The sequence below is a fragment of the Petromyzon marinus genome, chromosome 5 (genome assembly GCF_048934315.1).
Source record: "Petromyzon marinus isolate PM22_M1 ecotype Great Lakes invasive population chromosome 5, UKy_Petmar_22M1.pri1.0, whole genome shotgun sequence".
In the NCBI taxonomy this organism is placed as follows: Eukaryota; Metazoa; Chordata; class Hyperoartia; order Petromyzontiformes; family Petromyzontidae; genus Petromyzon; species Petromyzon marinus.
This window is the reverse complement of record NC_133671.1, coordinates 19,062,956-19,083,787: the sequence shown is the minus strand read 5'-3', so window position 1 is coordinate 19,083,787 and position 20,832 is coordinate 19,062,956. Positions and strand designations below refer to the sequence as shown.

Sequence of the window (20,832 nt, the reverse complement as noted above, 5' to 3'; positions counted from 1 at the left end):
TAATACTGCTGCTACTGTTGCTGCTGATGATTATAATAATGCTGCTACTGATTATAGGACTGTACTACTATTGCGTACAGCTGATGATGATGATGAGATTACGTCTGCTACTGCTGCTGCTACTAATACTGCTGCTGATGATTATAATCATGCTGTTCAAAGACAATACATATATTATCAGAGCATGTTAGTTTGTGTGTGGTTAATGCAGTAACTTGATTCCTCGCAAAAAGGTTTCAATTTGTTATTTGAACATCTTAAACACCTGTTTTATTTGCAGTAAGGGTACAACCTATTCTTACGTTTCATACAATGCCGTTACCGCTTATAGTACCCTACTTGCTATTGATGATCACAGTACTGTGCTGCTGCTGCTGCTATTGTTGATGAGACTATTCCAAGTTAAACGACGACTCCTACTGTCGTGCCAACGCTGACCTCACGTCGGGATGCCTTACTGCGACGATGCCACTTGCGTTTAGTGCTGTGAACATCATTTAAGGCAGCGTTGATGCTCCCACGTCGTTGAGATCTTAGAAGCCGCGCGGGGATTTGAACCTGGATAGAGCCTGGACGGGCGACCACCACTACCTCCGCCGTGCACGGCGGGTGCTATAGGCTGCCCCAGTGGTTACGCGCGGTGAAGTATGGTCAAGTAACCGCCACGACCCGCACGGCGTTGGGAAGCCCTCATCCAGCAGTGGATTGACATAAAGACTGGATTGTGTACACGCATTCCCATCGGTGAGCTCCTCCGGCAGGGTCAGGCTACGTTGGCTGGGTTCATGTAGCCTGCATGCCCAGCCACCGCATGCCCAGCCACCGCATGCCCAGCCACCGCATGCCCAGCCACCGCATGCCCAGCCACCGCATGCCCAGCCACCGCATGCCCAGCCACCGCATGCCCCCAAGCAGCTTCTGTTTGGCCGCATAGAGGGGGACGAAACGAGCACGGCACGGGCTGGAGAAGAGATGAGGCGGATGCGGTACAGGAGGATGTGAGACTGAGTGGACTTGACGATGACCGGTACCAGCGGTGTCAAGATCGGCCTCTGTGGAGGAGGAGGAGGCTCGTGAAGGACGCTGCTGCTGCTGGGCAGTTGGAGGCAGTCGCCCTCCAGCAACAACGACGGAGGAGGGCAGAGGAGCGACGCTCACAACAACGAGCGGAGCGCCGGGCGGTTAAAATGCAGCAAGTTGGCACCCTAGGGGGTACAGCTGGTGGCGCATCTATACCGGTCATCTCAGTCGGCCAACTCGTGGCATCTGCTGGGTCTGTCCCGAGACTTCCTTCTGTCAGCAGCGAGCCTTCGACACTTCACGTGATAGCCTCAAAGTGCACCTAGCCTGGCACAGGCGCCGTCACCGTCACTTCGTGGCGGGTATTGGTGTTATTGGCATTGCTATGTGTCCATCAGCGTACTGTCGCCTGTATAAGAAGTACTTGCAGTCTCTATACAGGACACGTGTATACATGCATTACTTAGCCAGTGTATACTGCGTGTGTGTCTACAGTGTGTGGAGAGCGGTGGCGCAGTGGTTAGCGCACTGCGCTTCGAACGCGGCGACCCGGGTTCGATTCCCGCCCACGACCGATAACGGTGGACGAACATTAAAACCGGTCCTGTGCCTCCCCTAGGTAGACTCAGCCTCAGATGAGAACCCGGTACGGTGTGTAGTAAACATCGCCACTCGGGGAGACAAAGGCGGCCGGGGGTGGCGTTAGCCACCCACCCCCATCGTGTGCCTCTCCGGCCTTCATAGGTGCTCGCTAACAGCACTTGCCCCAACAGCCTGTTGAATGCTACACGAGGTACCTTTACACTGTAGTGCCTACAATGGCAATTCACTGGGCACATAAAACAACCACAGCGCATACACACTTCATATATATACACTATATATACACTGACACAACACATACACACTATATATACACTCACACGACACATACATACTTCATATATACACTCACACAACACATACATACTTCATATATACACTCACACAACACATACACACTTCATATATATACATACACACTATATATACACTCACACAACACATACACACTATATATACACTCACACAACACATACATACTTCGTATATATACACTCACACAACACATACACACTATATATACACTCACACAACACATACACACTATATATACACTCACACAACACATACACACTATATATACACTCACACAACACATACACACTTCATATATATACACACTATATACACACTATATACACTCACACAACACATACACACTATATATACTCACACAACACATACACACTTCATATATACACTCACACAACACATACACACTATATATACACACACAACACATACACACTATATATACACTCACACAACCATACACACTATATATACTCACACACCACATACACACTATATATACACTCACACAACACATACACACTTCATATATATAGACTCACACACATACACACTATATATACTCATACAACCATACACACTATATATACACTCACACACCACATACACACTACATATACACTCACACAACACATACACACTTCATATATATAGACTCACACACACATACACTATATACATACTCACACAACACATACACACTATATATACACTCACACAACACATACACACTATATATACACTCACAACAACACATACACACTATATACACTCACAACAACACATACACACTTCATATATATACACTCACACAACACATACACACTATATATATACACTCACACAACACATACACACTATATATACACTCACACAACACATACACACTATATACATACTCACACAACACATACACACTTCATATATATACACTCACACAACACATACACACTATATACACTCACACAACACATACACACTATATACACTCACACAACACATACACACTATATATACACTCACACAACCATACACACTATATATACTCACACACCACATACACACTATATATACACTCACACAACACATACACACTTCATATATATAGACTCACACACATACACACTATATATACTCATACAACCATACACACTATATATACACTCACACACCACATACACACTATATATACACTCACACAACACATACACACTATATATACACTCACAACAACACATACACACTATATACACTCACAACAACACATACACACTTCATATATATACACTCACACAACACATACACACTATATATACACTCACACAACACATACACACTATATACACTCACACAACACATACACACTATATACACTCACACAACACATACACACTATATACACTCACACAACACATACACACTATATACACTCACACAACACATACACACTATATACACTCACACAACACATACACACTATATATACTCACATAACACATACACACTTCATATATACACACTCACATAACACGTACACACTATATATACACTCACACAACACATACACACTTCATATACACTCACGCAACACATACACACTATATACACACTCACAACAACACATACACACTTCATATATATACACTCACACAACACATACACACTATATATACACTCACACAACACATACACACTATATACACTCACACAACACATACACACTATATACTCACACAACACATACACACTTCATATATACACACTCACATAACACGTACACACTATATATACACTCCCACAACACATACACACTTCATATACACTCACGCAACACATACACACTATATATACACTCACACAACACATACCCACTATATATACACTCACAACAACACATACACACTATATATACACTCACACAACACATACACACTATATATACACTCACACAACACATACACACTTCATATACACTCACACAACACATACACACTATATACACACTCACACAACACACACACTATATACACACTCACACAACACATACACACGATATATACACTCACACAACACCTACACACGATATATACACTCACACAACACCTACACACTATATATACACTCACACAACACATACACACTATATATACACTCACACAACACATACACACTATATATACACTCACACATACACACTATATATACACTCACACAACACATACACACTATATACACACTCACACAACACATACACACTATATACACACTCACAACAACACACACACAGTGCACTCTCTCGCACGTCGACAAGAGCACGTGCACAGCACACGTGCATACTGTGCAGCTCGGCCTTTCTTGTATACAGTGCACGCGAGCACGTGCTGGGTGCACATTGGTTTTGGTGGTGGGTGGTTGGTGGTGGGTGGTTGGTTGAGTGGTGGTTGGTTGAGTGGTGGTGGTTGGTGGTGGTGGTTGGTTGAGTGGTGGTGGTTGGTTGAGTGGTGGTTGGTTGAGTGGTGGTGGTTGGTGGTGGTGGTGGTTGGTTGAGTGGTGGTGGTTGGTTGAGTGGTGGTTGGTTGAGTGGTGGTGGTTGGTGGTGGTGGTGGTTGGTTGAGTGGTGGTGGTGGTGCCAGGAAGCCCAACGAGGGAGATTGCGATACCCGATTGGGAAACACCCCAGTCGCCTCGGGAGTCGTGGCGTGCCACACGTGCACGCAAGGGCCCTGTCTGCCCTCGGTGCCGGACTAAGCTAGTGCGGTGGGGGGGGGACGGGACTGTAGCCGTATGTTATAAAGGGAACCTCCACATTTTTTTTTAAACGTAAATATTAAAACACACAAATGTTTAACTTGCGTAGTAAAGTAATTGTATATTATTTTCATTTTTGCTATGCGGCCGGATAATACGACAAATCGCTAACCTTAAAACACCCAGTCGTCCATACAAGTTTAAGGCGGTATAGTGCTGCAGTAATAGAGCAAGTGCAGAATCACTGAACCGGAATTGATATCTTGAAAGCGTTTAGCGCGGGGCCCTTGAGAGTGCGGTGCCAGTAACTACTACTACTATTACATATGTAGTAGTAGTAGCTACTTGTGCTACTAGGGTCATCCGGAACTGGCTGCCCTTGCCCTGCCCTGTACCGGGCACGCCTCGGCATGCCTTCTCCTTGGCTTGCCTTGGCTTGCAGTGCCCTTACCCTGCCCTTTACCCTGCCCTTTACCCTGCCCTTTCCCTCCAATGCCCTGCGCTGCCTAGCCTTGACCCGCCACTGCCTTGACCCCCCCCCCCCGCCACTGCCTTGACCCCCCCCGCCACTGCCTTGACCCCCCCCGCCACTGCCTTGACACCCCCCCGCCACTGCCTTGACCCAACCCCCCCCCGCCACTGGCTTGACCCCCCCCCCCCGCCACTGCCTTGACCCCCCCCCGCCACTGCCTTGACCCCCCCCGCCACTGCCTTGACCCCCCCCCCGCCACTGCCTTGACCCCAGCATCCCCCGCCCTGTAGTGCCCCACTCTTCCTTGCCTCGAAATGCTTTGCTGATAAAGCTGCACAGGGTCCTTCTAATGCCTTGCCCTGTTAATGCCCCCTCCTGGCCAGGCTTCTGATTTCAAGGCATCGCCATTGGTCTATCCACGACTGGATGGACCCCCCCCCCGCTTCCTCCCCCACCCAAACCACTGATACCGCCACAAACATAGAGGGCAACTTTAAAAAAAATAATGGAACAATGGGATCGGAAGAGTGCGCAAACACGCGTATAAATGGCACTGAGAGACTGAAAGAGGAACAAGTGGAAGAGGGAACGCACGCAGCTTAAAGCTTATCGATCATATTGACTGTTCAGAAAAATAAGTGGGGCTTTGGTCGCTCGAAAGGATGATGGGGCTTTGGTCGCTCGAAAGGATGATGGGACATTGGTCAATAATAATAATAATGTACTGGCTCAGGAAACGGAGCGATGAAATAATTTCGTGTGCAGGTGATCGGTGGAATGGGGAGGCCGTCATCCAGCAGTGGACTAATCATGGGCCTCCCCACGCTGTGCGGATTCGGAGGGGGTGGGTTACTATATTGACCATACTTTACCAACACGCTGAGCAGTGCGGTTTGGTGAAGGCGGGGTTACATAGAGCGGTGAGCATAGAAGTTCGGTACAACAATGGGAGTTTGCTGCACTTGCCCTCCTGCTGATCGTCTTGTGGCACGGTCCAGCGGCCGGCTGGTTGCCCATAATCCGAGCACTATCCAGGCAAAACAAACAAAAACCCTGCTTAGCTTTCTCCGATATCTCAGCTGCGGTTTTTTTTTTTACCGAAGAATAGAAAACACAGGACTCTGACAAAAAGTAGTTGTTTTTTTTAAAGACAAGGAAGGAAAATCTTGCATACGCATGAGATCCGACACCCGACCACCCTCCCGCCTAATGCTTTCTAGCACGGGGTTTGTCCTCGGAAATGTTTCGTTCGCGATAACAACAACAACAAAAACCCCAACGGTAGCGTTTGCGTCAAGAGCCGTGCAGGAAGCTTGCAAGTCGGTCGCCAGCGATGGGAAACGGGAGTTCGGATAGAAGAGAGAGGAGAGGGAGCACTCTGCAGGAGAGGGCGTGGGGGGAAGGAGCCCTTTAATAAATGTGTGCCAATGTTCTCTAGGGCGAGTACCCCTCCAATGGCAACACTGCGTTATTTTAAAGTTCAATTTGTACATTGGATCGCCTGTTCGAGAGTTATCGTGCCCCCCCCATGTTACAGGCGGACGGATGAAACGGACGCGCGGGGCGAACAGAGCTAATGTGCACAATCGCTTTCAATACGCTCGCTGTAACTCATACAAAAAAACAATATATGTACACATACACAGGAGAGGAGAGGCGTGGTGGCGCAGTAATATAATCATGATGCGCTCCAAACCCTCGAATACGAGTTCTAATTCCCGGCCGTGGCGAACATCAGTGGCGCGTAATATCTGAACGCGTGCCCGGGTCGCACGCTCGGGTCCCCTTCCAACCAACCCACCACTGGCCAGCCAGCGTGGTTAGGTTAGTCCAGAGGTCGGCAACATGCGGCTCTTTGAAGACTGCTTCGTGATCGTTATTCATTGAGGACCCACCGTCTCGTATTCACCACGCATCGTGATTCTTGCAAGATTGAGGGGTTTTTTTTACACTACCGAATTTGAAAAAGAAATGTCTATGCTAAGTTATTCTGGTTTCCGAACCCCTGGGATGATCCAACCCGCAGTGCGTGTGGAAGTATGGTCAAGTAAGCCACATAACTGACACGGTGTGGGGAGGACGTCCAGCAGTTAATTGACAAAGTGGCTCGAAATATGATAATAGGTTTTCCACTTTTTTTTTCTCCAGAAAAAAGGGGAAAACCTATTCTCATATTTTGGTACTGGCAAAGGAGGTCCCATGATGGCTCAAAATAGTTTTATTTCTAAATTATAACGTGAAAAAATAAGTCAGAGTGCTCTCCGATCTTTAGAACACTTGTGAGCCAGTGGTGGCAATTCCACGTGTCTATGACCGGAACCTAGTATGTCATATACCGTATATGTAGCAGTGCATCAAGAATGTTTGATGATGATGACGACGACACAAACATACTGCCACGTGTGTGTGATTCCACGGTTTTTTTTCCTTATCACAAATGATTACGATGAAATAAGATTTCACGGTCATAACTTTTAACGAATTGAACCCATATTCTTAGTTTTTTCGGTAAAGTCACGTTGAAGAGAAACAACAAAATATATATAAAACAATAAAACAAATTTTATTGTTTTATATATATTTATATATATATAAAAATATATATAAAACAATAAAACAAATTTTATTGTTTTATATATATTTTGTTATTTTGTTGTTTCTCTTCAACGTGACTTTACCGAAAAAACTAAGAATATGAATTACTGCAGTCACGAAAGCTTTAAATCAGAATTGAACCCAATTTGTAAATATTCTTACCGTCATCAAAAAATACGTAATTTTCAAAGATTTTTTTTTACTTACGTGAAACAGCTTAATTTAATATTGATCACGATCCACATCAGGATTTTTTTTAGCGGATCGATTTTGTGAAGGATCGATTCACGAATGATGAACGATGGGAACAACCCGCAGTCACGCGTGATGAAGCCGGATGAAACTAAACGATCCATACCCACACGTTTACATCCATCATGTTTTCTTTAGCTGCGCGATACAACTAATGGGCAAATAATTAAGATGTTAGGAGTTGAACAATAATAGAAGTTACGTTGTCATTAAATTTGTAATCGCTAAATAGAATGTTGGCCGATGCCCACATAACCCCGAAGGCATCCCATCTCGTTTAACTCTCAAAAGCTAAGCAGGCTTTAGCCTGGATTTAGCCTGGATAGAGCCTGGATGGGCGACCACCAACCACCACCACCATGCACAAACCAGGTGTAATCGGCTGCTGCAGGGCTACGTTATATGGGAAGCACAGGGACATTGCAGCAAAATACATTATTGTACTGGACTATGCTGCCATGTCTAGCTCATCGCCTACACCATCTCCCACTGACAAGATTGGTGAAGCATGGACATTATATCTCCCAAGATGCGCATGGCGTGTGGAGGCTTTCATCCAGCAGTGGATTTTACAAAGGGGAGAGAGCTGTACACATGTGAACAAAGACATCGCACAATGATCAGCAGGTATAGAGGGAATCAAAACACTGCATATTTGAATGTCACTTAGAAGGATGTGACTGTCATCAGGACTTTTTGGTTTTGGCCAAATGTCCTGTTTCGGGAAGATTATAGTGAATAATAATACTCTTGATGCTGCCGATGATGGTGGTGGTGATGGTGATGTTGATGGTGTTTCCGATGATGATGTTAAAGGAGAAATTATACTACAACTGAAGATTAATTATTGACGGACTAATCAGAGTTCAACTCTTATCGAAGTGTTTGTAACTACTTTTATAATTTCAGAGTTCTCACTAAACTACGTAATTAATATTTTTGGGTGTGGTAAAAAAACTCACGGGCAAACGTGGCGTGGGGAGGTCTTCATCCAGTAGTGGATTGACAAAGGGGGCTAAGTTCAGCGATGGTAAACCCCGTCTCTCAAAGTAGAATGTCAGTTATATTCAGAGTCCTATTTACCTAGAATTCCTCTAATTACAGAGTGCTGTATGACAGATTAACTTGATAAGGAAAATGTAACGTACCAACAATGTACCCGAGGAATAATGTTTAAATCAGCGAGTGAACAACTGCTGTGACATGGTTCAGATATTCAGAAAGTGGAAATGAAACAAAAACCAAACGTACAAAGGAAAAATGTTGACTTAAAACTTTCGTGACTGCATGAATTCATATTCTATAGTTCTTTCGGTAAAGTCACATAGGTAGAAAAAATAATAACAATAAAATAATACAAATAAAGTAAACATTTTATTATTATTCTAGGTTCTTTCGGTAAACGTAGATAGAAAAAATAATAACAATAAAATAAAAAGTTAATATTTGATTGTTATATTTTTTTTCTATCTACGTAACTTTACTGAAAGAACCATAGAGTACAAAGGTTCCTGAAGTGTTTTTCTTCTTTGGTTCTTTCGGTAAGGTCACGTAGAATGAGAATAAAATAACACAATAAAATTATCACGACGTTTCGGCCACAACGCAAGCGGCCGTCTTCAGGTGAAAGGTACAGACCTGTCGGGACGACAGAGCTTCAAAAGTTCCTGAAGTTATTCAGAGGCTACTGCCATTACAAAGTCGCACTCGTTACACACAAAGTGCTTGCCACAAATCAGCCACACAACACCCTGCTGATCTCGTCAAGGGGCATAAGCTATCACGCGCACTCCGATCATCCTCGCCGCGGAATTTGGCTGGCCATTGAACAAAGGCAGTCTTGTCAGATGCGCTTCTGCGGCCGTCTGGAACGCTCTTCCTTCCATATATTAGGAATCCACCGGAGCCATGCACTTTTAAATCATCTAGATTGACAAACTAATTGCTTTAGAATAGCTGTTTTGAGTTTGTTGTCCTTGCCCCGAACCTCCGATTAGCACGGTTGGCTACGTACGGTGCGAAAGATGTTCAACATACAGTACATACATTTATTCGCACTGCTGAGAAAGATAAAGCGGGCTTGGGCAGGACAGGTCGCGAGAAAAGATGGACAAGAATAATGACGGAATAGGCGGCAAAGGAAATGGGAACCCGTCCTATTATGCGGTACGTTCGCCGTTGAGATGGAACAATTAAATCGGCTCGGGTTTAGGTGCAAAGTGGATTTATTGCATCGCAGGAAAGTGAGACACTGGCTGTGGCTTTTGAGGGCCTTCATGTAGCAGTGGATTCACCCTGGCTGATGATGATGATTGATGAGCGTATATGCTGATGCAAGGAGCGCAGCATGACGGTTTGTGCGGTGGCGACTTTACGTCCATAACATTTTAACGCATGTCACAGTCAACCTTTGCACTTCTCCGAAGTTCAACATACAATACACACGTAACCTTTGACCGATGAAAGAGTCACTGACAATTTGATAAGGGCAGAGTTTGGTAACATCCGATGTTTTCCAACCGTAAAAGACACGAATATGATTATGGCGACGTCAGATGCCGCTGCTTAAATCGAACTTCTTTCGCACCGTACGTAGCCAACTGCGCTAATCGAAGGTGCTCGTGATGAAGATGATGCCGCTGTTAATGGTTACGATGTTCATCACGTTGATGGGACTGCTGCCGCTGATACGGCTTCCGATGATGATATTGATGGTGGCGATGCCTCCGTTGTGCCGTTGATAGTGGTGGTCATGATGATGATGTGACGATGACCTTAATGCAGCCAATGCTAAGCTACACTGATGAACGATGATGACCTTGCTGCTGCTGACACTGCCGCTAACGACGCTCCCTGCCGACGGTGATGACGCGCCTCTTCTTTCGTCTCGCGTTTTGAGAAAAGAAAAGAAAAATCGGCAACAGGCTACAATTGCATATACAATTTAAATACACTTGTTATTTTATTTTGCAAGCCATTCCACGGCAAGTGTACGCCGGTGGTCGCTGAGCATATTCCGCTTTTTTCCAGCAGAACACGCGCGTTGTGTTTGACTGGGCAGTCACGAGTGCTGGTGATAATGATAAAGACGATGAAGATGATGATGAAGCTGATGAAGATGAAACTGCTGGGGGGTAAGGGGGGAGGCACCGCCGCTTGAAAGGCCCGACACCCCGTAGCTGTAGGGCTGCGCGGGTTGCTGTTGACGCGCACATTCAATTGCATAAGACGTGAGTGTGGCAATCCAATTGCGTCTCAGCAAAAAAAAAGGCTCCGCGCAACTTCTTCTCCGTCTCCTCCTTTCATTTAACATCCCTCGCACAATTTTACATGCACGGCATGGGAACAACAACAAACAAACAAACAATCCCCACGTGTGTTATATAGTCCACGCTGGGGGTCTCCCCCCCCCACACCCCGGTCAAGTGTGTACAACACACAGGCGTCGTTTTACTCGCGTTCCTTACGCACTTCATCCACGCCGCAGTAGTTCAACCGGTTTTGACACAACGGGGGAGAGAGAGATAGATACAAACAAATATGAAACCATCTCTGGCGAAGACTAAGCAGAGAGGGGGTGATGTGGGAAGTCAATTTCCACGAAAGTCGTTTTTTTATTTAAAAAAAAACCCGTCAATGTTTTGCGTGTTTAACAGCATGCGTGCCGTTTTCGCACAAAGCGTTCGGGGAAATAAAAAAAAATACGCGGTCAGACAACGAAGTGGCCACCCCCCTCCCCCCAGGTGAACCGCGTCTCTCCCGAGCACCTACCTGACCACAGCACCTCTCTTTCGCCCGTCCGGTGCCCGTGCTCAATTGTAATCCCAGGTCTCCTTCTTTCCCTGCGCACGACTGGCGGAGGGCGAAGCCCTCCCTCGGCCCGGCCCACTCCAATGCGCCGCACAGATGGCAGGGGGATGGATGGAGGGGGTGTGGGGGGGGGTTTCTTTCCTCTTTCAAATTAATGAAACACACCTATTGTTTCTCTCTCTATATATCTCTCTACCTCTTGTTTTCTCCGTTGTCTCTATCCATGTCGGGTTTTGTCCTTTACGAGACCACCAGAAAACATTGACGTCCACGCCAAGCACACTTGACGCAGGCCGCGTGGGGCCTTCGTCACTGACGCGAGGTCTCCCTCCAGCTGCGATGCTGGCCTCTCTGCCAAAAGCTAAAACATCCTATAATACTCTCTCGTACCAGCAGGCATCATTGGAATTTTTTTTGTTCTGTTCGAAATAACGAAATTCAGTTTTTGTCCGCCTTAATGCGGTCTATTTAAATATATAGACGATACGTACGAAACACACACTTTAAGAAACTTCCTCCCGCTGCGGTTATTCAATTCAACAGCCACGATTATTAATGTTCACGTGTTCACGAAGGGTTCCGCCACTCGATAACCACCGCTGGCGAACTAACTACCGCTGAACACCCTTCGCTTTGCCAGTCTCACTCTCCGCCAGCTGGGCTGGTGTCTGTCTGATGGACGTGCAGTAGACCACAGCAGAAAACAGCTGCCCCTTGGCTTTTCACGACTGCCACAGATGCGCGCCTCTGCCACCCTCCACCGCACGTGGGCAAGGGGTGGGGGATGACTGTGAGTGCGAGTGGGTTAGGGTGGGACGGGCAGACAGAAGTCGCCGCTGATGTTGGTGGAAGCGGCGGTGGGGGGTTGGGGGCGCGCGACTCTGCAGCTAACGTCCCCGCCCACCCCACCACCACCCCTTGGCAGACGGCGTCGGACGCGAACTTCGCGAGCTGTGGTCCACCGCCTCCACGCTTTCCTCCCTCCCCCACCGCCCGCCGCCTCTCCGCCCTGACGTCACGGCTTCCTTCGCGACCACAACACGTGGCCTGTGCGTCTGGGTGTGCAGTCGCACTGTCCCTTCTCACTGTCCGCGTGTGGAGCGCAGCCCGCACGTGGTTTGGTAGAGCGCGGTGGAGCGTTAGTGCGGTGGAGCGTTAGTGCGATGGAGCAAGTTAGTGCGGTGCAAGTTGTTGCGGTGGAGCGTTAGTGCGGTGGGGCGTTAGTGCGATGGAGCAAGTTAGTGCGGTGCAAGTTGTTGCGGTGGAGCGTTAGTGCGATGGAGCAAGTTAGTGCGGTGCAAGTTGTTGCGGTGGAGCGTTAGTGCGGTAGAGGGTTAGTGCGGTGGAGCGTTAGTGCGGTGCAAGTTGGTGCGGTGGAACATTAGTGCGGTGGAGCGTTAGTGCGGTGCAAGTTAGTGCGGTGGACGTTGGCGCGCCCCACTGCGTTAAAAACCCCGACACAGACCTCCCCCCCCCCCCGCTCCAAGTTCGATTCCCGCTCTCACATTCCTATTCATAACGAGTGCCAAATATTTGCAACCGGTTGGCTTCTCTTCTCCCCTTCGGGGTTGACTCAAATGAGTCGCCGGTTGCCGCGCGTCGTAAAACATCGCCCACTGGGGGACGGACAAAGCCTGCCGGGCCATGGTTACTTGGCACACCGCACACCCCACCTCGTGTGTCGTGGCCGGCCTTCACAGGCGCTCGCCGACAGCACTTGCCCCGGCACGCTGTTTGAAAGGCTTATATACCGAGGGACCTTCGTCTTTTTGTGTGACATCCACTCTCGTCCGGACTTTCCTCAATGCGCAATGCCGCGCCACCCGCTGCCGTCCATTCAGCACCGTCTGTTATACACCGTTTCCTCGTCCAGTACTCGTTTAGTACTTGGCTGTCTCGTGCTTGGTTGTGTCATGCGTACTTGGTGCTCAACGATAGTGCTGTGCGCGTGCTGGCTTGCGTGTGTGCCGTGTCGGCACAGCTCTTCGAAGTCAAATGCGTCTTTAGCGGGTGACAACTCTGGTGTTTACGCGCCGTTTGCGAGCGTGACCCGGAATCACTGTCGTGACTTATTCGTGCTCTGTACTGTCTGCACAGTACTGCCTCGTCCGCGTTGTCTGGTTCGTATTGTCTCACTCCTGCCGTCTCGTTTGTATTGCCACGTGTGCACAGTTTGTTGCTCTTGACTACCACGTGCTCTGTATTGTGCGTACTGTTTGTCTCGCATGTTACTGCCTCGCGTGTACCACTTGGCACTCATCTACTGGTTGTCTCATGCGTGCTCTCAATCGGGAATCAAACGCAGGCCTTTCTTGTTCCTGAATATCAATATTTAGTGGGAAACCTTTAAGGGGCCGTCCATAAATGACGTCACGCTATTTTGGAAGATTTTGACCCCCCCCTTCGTCACACGTCACAAAAAGTCAGACCCTCCTCAAATATGACGTCACAAAGCTCTGCCCCCCCCCCCAAAATAAAACATAAAACATGCTTCAAATCGCTTTAAACTATTGTCATTGTAGTGCGTATTTAATGTGGCGCTGCACTCTGATGTTGTAGGAGAAAACATTAAAAAGTATATTTAATTAAGTAGAACGTGTTTTTATGTATTTAAAGTTGCGCATTTTGATGTGACGTCACATTTCTCAACCCCCCCCTCGTCACACATCGTCACAAATGTCTGACCCCCCCCCCCCTAGGTGCGTGACGTCATTTATGGACGGCCCCTAAATACAAAATGTGATATTTTTGTTGTATCATTGGCGCTCCGTTTTTCTTCATTCCCCGTTCTGATGACCTCGCTCGGTTCACTCGTAGCACGCTGCTCTTGAACTCTACCCAAAACATTCCCCTTGCAAAATAACGTACAGTCACTTCAATGGGGGCTCTAATTCGAATACTTTTTTTTCAATGTCTTTGCAATTCATTGATACAGCGCTGTATATTATTATAATATCCACAGCATAATTAATTTTGCGGAAACTCTCCGATTATAATAATTTAAAATAATACCAGATGCTTTGAAATGATGAACCACGATATGAAGGAATGTGGGGTGGACATGCAAGGCTCATGCAAGGAATGAAGACTAAGCAAGCAGAAACTCCGATTGAGTGGAGAGAGAAACACATTCAGAAAAGGTGAAGTTGAATTGTCTGTTGCTACGTCTTTATATATTTGCTACGCGTTATATATGTTTATATATGCCGCGACGTGCAACACTTACTATTAACACGCCACTTATGAGAGCACCACTCGGCACAGCTAAATAAAAAAAATCCATTATGAATATCTAGAGTATGGTAAATATATAAAAGATACGACGTGTTCACCCGTCGTTCACCCGGGTCGCGCGTGCAAATGAGTGCCAACAAATAATTTCAGGAAATGGGCACTGTTTAACAAAAAAAAGGGCCGACCTATTTTAGACAAGGTGAAACAAAAGCAGCGCCCATTCTACATAAAAGCAACTGCTCATTCCACACTTTTCCGATAGAAATAAAATGTCCGAGTCGAGCGCTTGCACACGAGTGAACACGTGTGGAGGGTGGTGGTGGTGGTGGGAGGAGTGGTTGCGAGTGAACACGTGTGGAGGGTGGTGGTGGGAGGAGTGGTTGTGAGTGAACACGTGTGGAGGGTGGTGGTGGGAGGAGTGGTTGCGAGTGAACACGTGTGGAGGGTGGTGGTGGTGGTGGGAGGAGTGGTTGCGAGTGAACACGTGTGGAGGGTGGTGGTGGTGGGAGGTGTGGATGCGAGTGAACACGTGTGGAGGGTGGTGGTGGTGGGAGGTGTGGATGCGAGTGAACACGTGTGGAGGGTGGTGGTGGTGGGAGGAGTGGTTGCGAGTGAACACGTGTGGAGGGTGGTGGTGGTGCGAGGTGTGGATGCGAGTGAACACGTGTGGAGGGTGGTGGTGGTGGGAGGTGTGGATGCGAGTGAACACGTGTGGAGGGTGGTGGTGGTGGTGCGAGGTGTGGTTGTGAGTGAACACGTGTGGAGGGTGGTGGTGGTGGGAGGAGTGGTTGTGAGTGAACACGTGTGGAGGGTGGTGGTGATTGCGCAGCAGTGAGGGCAACCGCGCAACGAACCCGGCCACTCGAAGTCGCCTTCAGGGACAACAGCGGGGACCCACCCGGCTGTCAGAACCGGTCCCTGGGGGCCTCCCAAGTGCCGGATTAAGCGAGTGCGGGGCCTGTGGCAAATGTTATAAAGGGGCCCTAAATAATAAAATAATACGGCAAATCGCTAACCTCAAACACCCAGTCGTTCATAAAAGTTCAAGTCATCATAGTACTAATAATAGTAATAGAGCAAGTGCAGAATCACTGAACCGGAGCACTTGAAAGTGTGGGGCCCGTAGCATATGCTACTTTGCTACGAGCATAATCCCGCACTGCGCCTCCCCCTAGGTCAACTCGGCCTCAAAACGAGTCGTGTGGTGGCAGCGTGTCGCATAATACAAACATCGCCCACCGGGTTGATAAATGTGGCCGGGCGTGGTGCTGCCCACCCAGCACCCCCTATCCGCCTTCATATGGCAGTGGCGGCGGCCTTAAATAGTTGCTACTCGCTAACAACTCTTCTCCCAACATCCCTTTAAACGGCTATAACGCGGGGGGGGGGGGGGGTTGTGTGTGACTTACACAAGAGTGTATGTGTAAATATATACAGTACGTAGTATATAGTGTGCTGATTATCCCCCAAACAGTCTGAAACCAAAATAACATCGCTGTGAACCCATACGGTTTATTACCCCCTATTCTTGTACAGGGGAAATTGAGTTTTCAGGTCCATTCGGCGTACAGCCGTTTCAAAATCTATTTTGTTTGTGTTTCTCCCTTGTGATGGGACTTTGTAGGAGTAACGTTTGGGATTTAAAAGGGCACGGGGTGACCAATAAGGTCTGAATTGTTTGAAGAAATAATGTTTTATCCTTTCTGGCAATGAAACAGGCGTTAAGATGTTCAAACACCAAATATAAAACCGTTTGCAAGGAATCATGTCTGCATTAAGCACACAAGTACCGTGTGTGGTTGATGCAGTACTTTATTCCTTGCAAATGGTCTCTATTTGGTGTTTTTATTTCCAGAAAGGGTTCAACCCTATTCTTAGTATTACTGGCAAAAAGGTCCCATTCATGTCTGAATTGGTCTGCAATAAGGTAAGGTCACTGATAAGGAGGTCGACATGCATGAAATAGCAAAGAGGAGCCATTGTATTGGGGTTTTTTTTTTCGGAACTCAATATTTAAAAGAGCCGCAAATGAATCGTGAACAACGTCCCGAAGCAGCCCGCTCACGGCTGCAGAGACTTAGGTTCGACACTTGGCCATCACCTACATCGTAACTTGGTCCACGATGAATCCACCTGCTGGACCAAGGCCTCCTCCACAAAACCGCCGCCAAATAGTTTCTTGCACGGGATGCGATACACGCACACACACACACGAGGTTTTGGCCATGAATTGCCAGGTCTGTGCTGTGTACTCAGTAGATCGACTCGGCGTTAAATATTGGGAGAGAGAAAATATTGGGCGAGGCAAAGGCGGGTGGCTGCTGGTTTTGTGACTCCGGGTGAATTCGGACGGCGATTCCATTCAAGACGATTTTATTTTTTCTCCACATTGTCGTGAAGGCAGCGCCCTCTTGTGTTAACGCAAACTCGTCGCCTGACTCGGCACAAGCCTCCCCGTTGAGTTCAGTTTCAGTTCAGTTTATTTTGGTATAGCCCTGTGAGCCATCCGGCTCTTGAATCGGGTGCAACCACAACAAACAAAACAAACAAAAATACGAACAAGAAAAAACATCTTAAAGTGACTATGTGACTGTGCAAACAGAAAATCCATTGAAAAAAATAACAGCAAAAATATTCCTGAAAAAAAGCACCGTACACCAACGCTGTGTGCAAAAATCCCAGTGGGATGCAAGTCAAACAACAACAACAACAACCACAAAAACTTAGATTAAGACCATCAATCTAACTCCGTACTACATACAAAACAAACATGTCCAAACCAAAAAACGTTTTCCAAATCACCAAAACATAAAGCCATAATTGCAACGTAACAGTGATCACAAGGACCGTGACCGATTTTTTTTACAATAAACTACGTAAATAACATGTAACACCAAACCCTAGAGCCACAGCTGGCTGCATGAGTTACTCCACAAACAACAGAAGCCATGTGCAGATCGCTGCGTGCCCCCCCGCGCCCCACTCTGAATCCCTTGCAACGCCCCCTTGTGAAAACAGCCGCTGCCCCGTGTAAGTTCAGTGCCTTGTGAAAGACCCAAACGCACAAGATCCGCGGGGTTTGGTCTTACACGAAGCTTGCTGACGGGTCCACCCTAAACTTCGTCCACTGCTCAAAGGGCGGCAATGCGGGTGCCACCTGATGCACAAAGGGCCCGTCCATAAATGACGTCACGGGATTATGGACGATTTTTTACCCTACCCCACCCCCTCGTCACACGGCGTCACAAAAAGTCAGACCCCCCCTCAAATATGACGTCACAAAGCTCTGCCCCCCCCCCCCAAAAATAAAACATGTTTCAAATCGCTTTAAACTATTGTCATTGTTGTGCGTATTTAATGTGGCGCTGTACTCTGATGTTGTAGAAGAAAACATTTATTAAAAAGTATATTTAATGAAGTAGAACGCGTTGTCTATATTTATTTAAAGTTGCGCATTTTGATGTGACGTCACATTTCTCACCCCCCCCCTCGTCACACATCGTCACAAATGTCTGACCACCCCCCCCCCCCTTCTAGGTGCGTGACGTCATTTATGGACGGCCCCAAATGGAAATTTAATTAAAAAAAAACTCTCCAGTCGTGTGTGACTGTGGTCATTCGGAACTAGACCGGACAACGCGTAACGATGCAACGCTCCGATCCACAAATACGAAGGAGACATCGCAGCGACAGCGCCACTCAGCTGCTCCCGATTCGGTTAGCTAGCCGGCTTTGACCACGTGAATGTGAAATTGTAGTTGTTGCTCTGCATGTACATCAGCCACACGAAAGAAGAAGAAGAATTCTACTTGCGCCTTCGTCGAATCAGAATATGTATTTATACCGGAGGAATCCGATGAGCTGTGAAGCTCTTCATTCACAGATTACCGTCCGCTTTGCCCTGTTTGTACCTGCTGTACTCGTCGGATTTGTGCATTTGCATGCATTTAAAAAAAAACTAATCGATATCCCCACCCCCCTCTTCAATTCACGATTCGTTTAATCAACAAACCTTTAGACGCGATTACTACTTAAATCTTCCGAGAACCAGGAGCGGCGGACAGATGCTCTTGTTTTCTTCACCGTCTGCGACGCGCATCCGCGAGCTACGGTCCACCCCCACTCCCCCCCCGTGCTGTTGTATGCAGCTTCCGGGAACGCATCGCTCTCGGCAAATGCCACGCAGACAGAAGCTGTTCGATAACGAAACAGACACAAGCTGCAAAAAAATATGTTTTTTTTTATATGGGAGTGTTATATCATGTCAATGAATGTGTGTCGTTTAATCCGCCAATTAGTAAGGTTTCGTCTCGTAAGCAAAACGTGCCGGTTAGTTGCTGCTTCAGCACACCGGCGTGATTAGTCGGGCCCATTAGTCCTGAGCTGTGAAGAAAGTCTTCCCGTATCGGTCTTTAAATAGAGGAGCAAAAGCGGTGTCACCAATGCGAGCCCACCAGGTTTCATAGTTTTATTTATTTGGTATAGCCCTGTGAGCCATTCGGCTCATTCGGTGCGAAGACCGGACACACGCGGTGGTCCACTGCCACCACCCGTAGACTTCACCTAGCACTGGAAGTTGCCTTTGTGGCCAAGACTTTACCACGTGAAGGAATGACCACAAATGCACACCACGTTTTCTCATTGAAAATAGATAAATTTCAAACTATCACTGTCCTGGTCACAAAAGCAAAGTTTGTGGGGGGATAACAGCGATTTTCTGTACTTTTGAGGCATAAGCAATTAGAAAATAACGCTTACTACCCAGGAACAAAAACTAAATGTTTTAATTGCACGGTGATTTTAATCGCATATCGTTGTCAACCCCATACGGTTTACCGCCCTATTATTGTGCAGGGACATTGAGATTTCAGGTCCATATGGCGGTACAGACGTTTCAATGCGGGAAAAAACAAACATTTTAGGTGTCTATTTTGCACTCTTTGACTTTACCCAATAGAACCAAAGAGTATGGATCCTAGCAGTCACGAAAGCTTTAAATATAGAATTGTCTATTTTGTGTTTCTGCCGTGTGGTGATGGGGGGCATTGCAGGAGGAACGTTGAGATTTAATTTAAAGGGCACACGGGTTGACCAATAATGTGTGAATTGTATGAATAAATAATAGGGTTTAGCCTTTCTGGCAATGAAACTGGGCGGTTGGAGGGGGGTTGGTGGGGGGGAGAGTTGGTGGGGGGGGGTTGGCGGGGGGGTTGGTGGGGGGGAGAGTTGGTGGGGGGGGTTGGAGGGGGGGTTGGTGGGGGGGAGAGTTGGTGGGTTTGGGGTTGGAGGGGGGGGTGGAGAGGGGGGTTTGGTGGGGAGTTGGTTGGAGGGGGGTTGGTGGGAGAGTTGGCAGGGGGGGGGTTGGAGGGGGGGTTGGTGGGGGGGAGAGTTGGTGGGGGGGAGAGTTGGTGGGTGGGGGGAGTTGATGGGTGGGGGGAGTTCGTGTGTGGGTGGAGTTGGTGGGTGGGGGGAGTTGGTGAGTGGGGGGAGTTGGTGGGTGGGGGGAGTTGGTGGGTGGGGGGAGTTGGTGTGTGGGTGGAGTTGGTGGGTGGGGGGAGTTGATGGGTTGGGGGAGTTGGTGAGTGGGGGGAGTTGGTGGGTGCGTGGAGTTGGTGGGTGGGGGGAGTTGGTGGGTGGGGGGAGTTGGTGGGTGGGGGGAGTTGGTGGGTGGGGGGAGTTGGTGGGTGGGGGGAGTTGGTGGGTGGGGGGAGTTGGTGGGTGGGGGGAGTTGGTGGGTGGGGGGAGTTGGTGGAGGCGTGTGTAGCGCCCTCTCGTGGCTGCGAGGG

General features: G+C 47.7%; 1 protein-coding gene across 2 annotated transcripts in view; it reads right to left on the bottom strand.

The window, feature by feature from the left end:
- The window catches only part of LOC116939300 (uncharacterized), a 98,449-nt gene extending 85,838 nt beyond the window's left edge, over positions 1-12,611 (bottom strand). For both annotated transcript variants that reach the window (XM_076062440.1, XM_076062441.1), the window contains exon 1: positions 11,774-12,611. The gene's annotated coding sequence lies outside the window, so the exon portion shown is untranslated. The remainder of the gene's footprint in view (positions 1-11,773) is intronic.
- Positions 12,612-20,832: the final 8,221 nt, after the last annotated feature.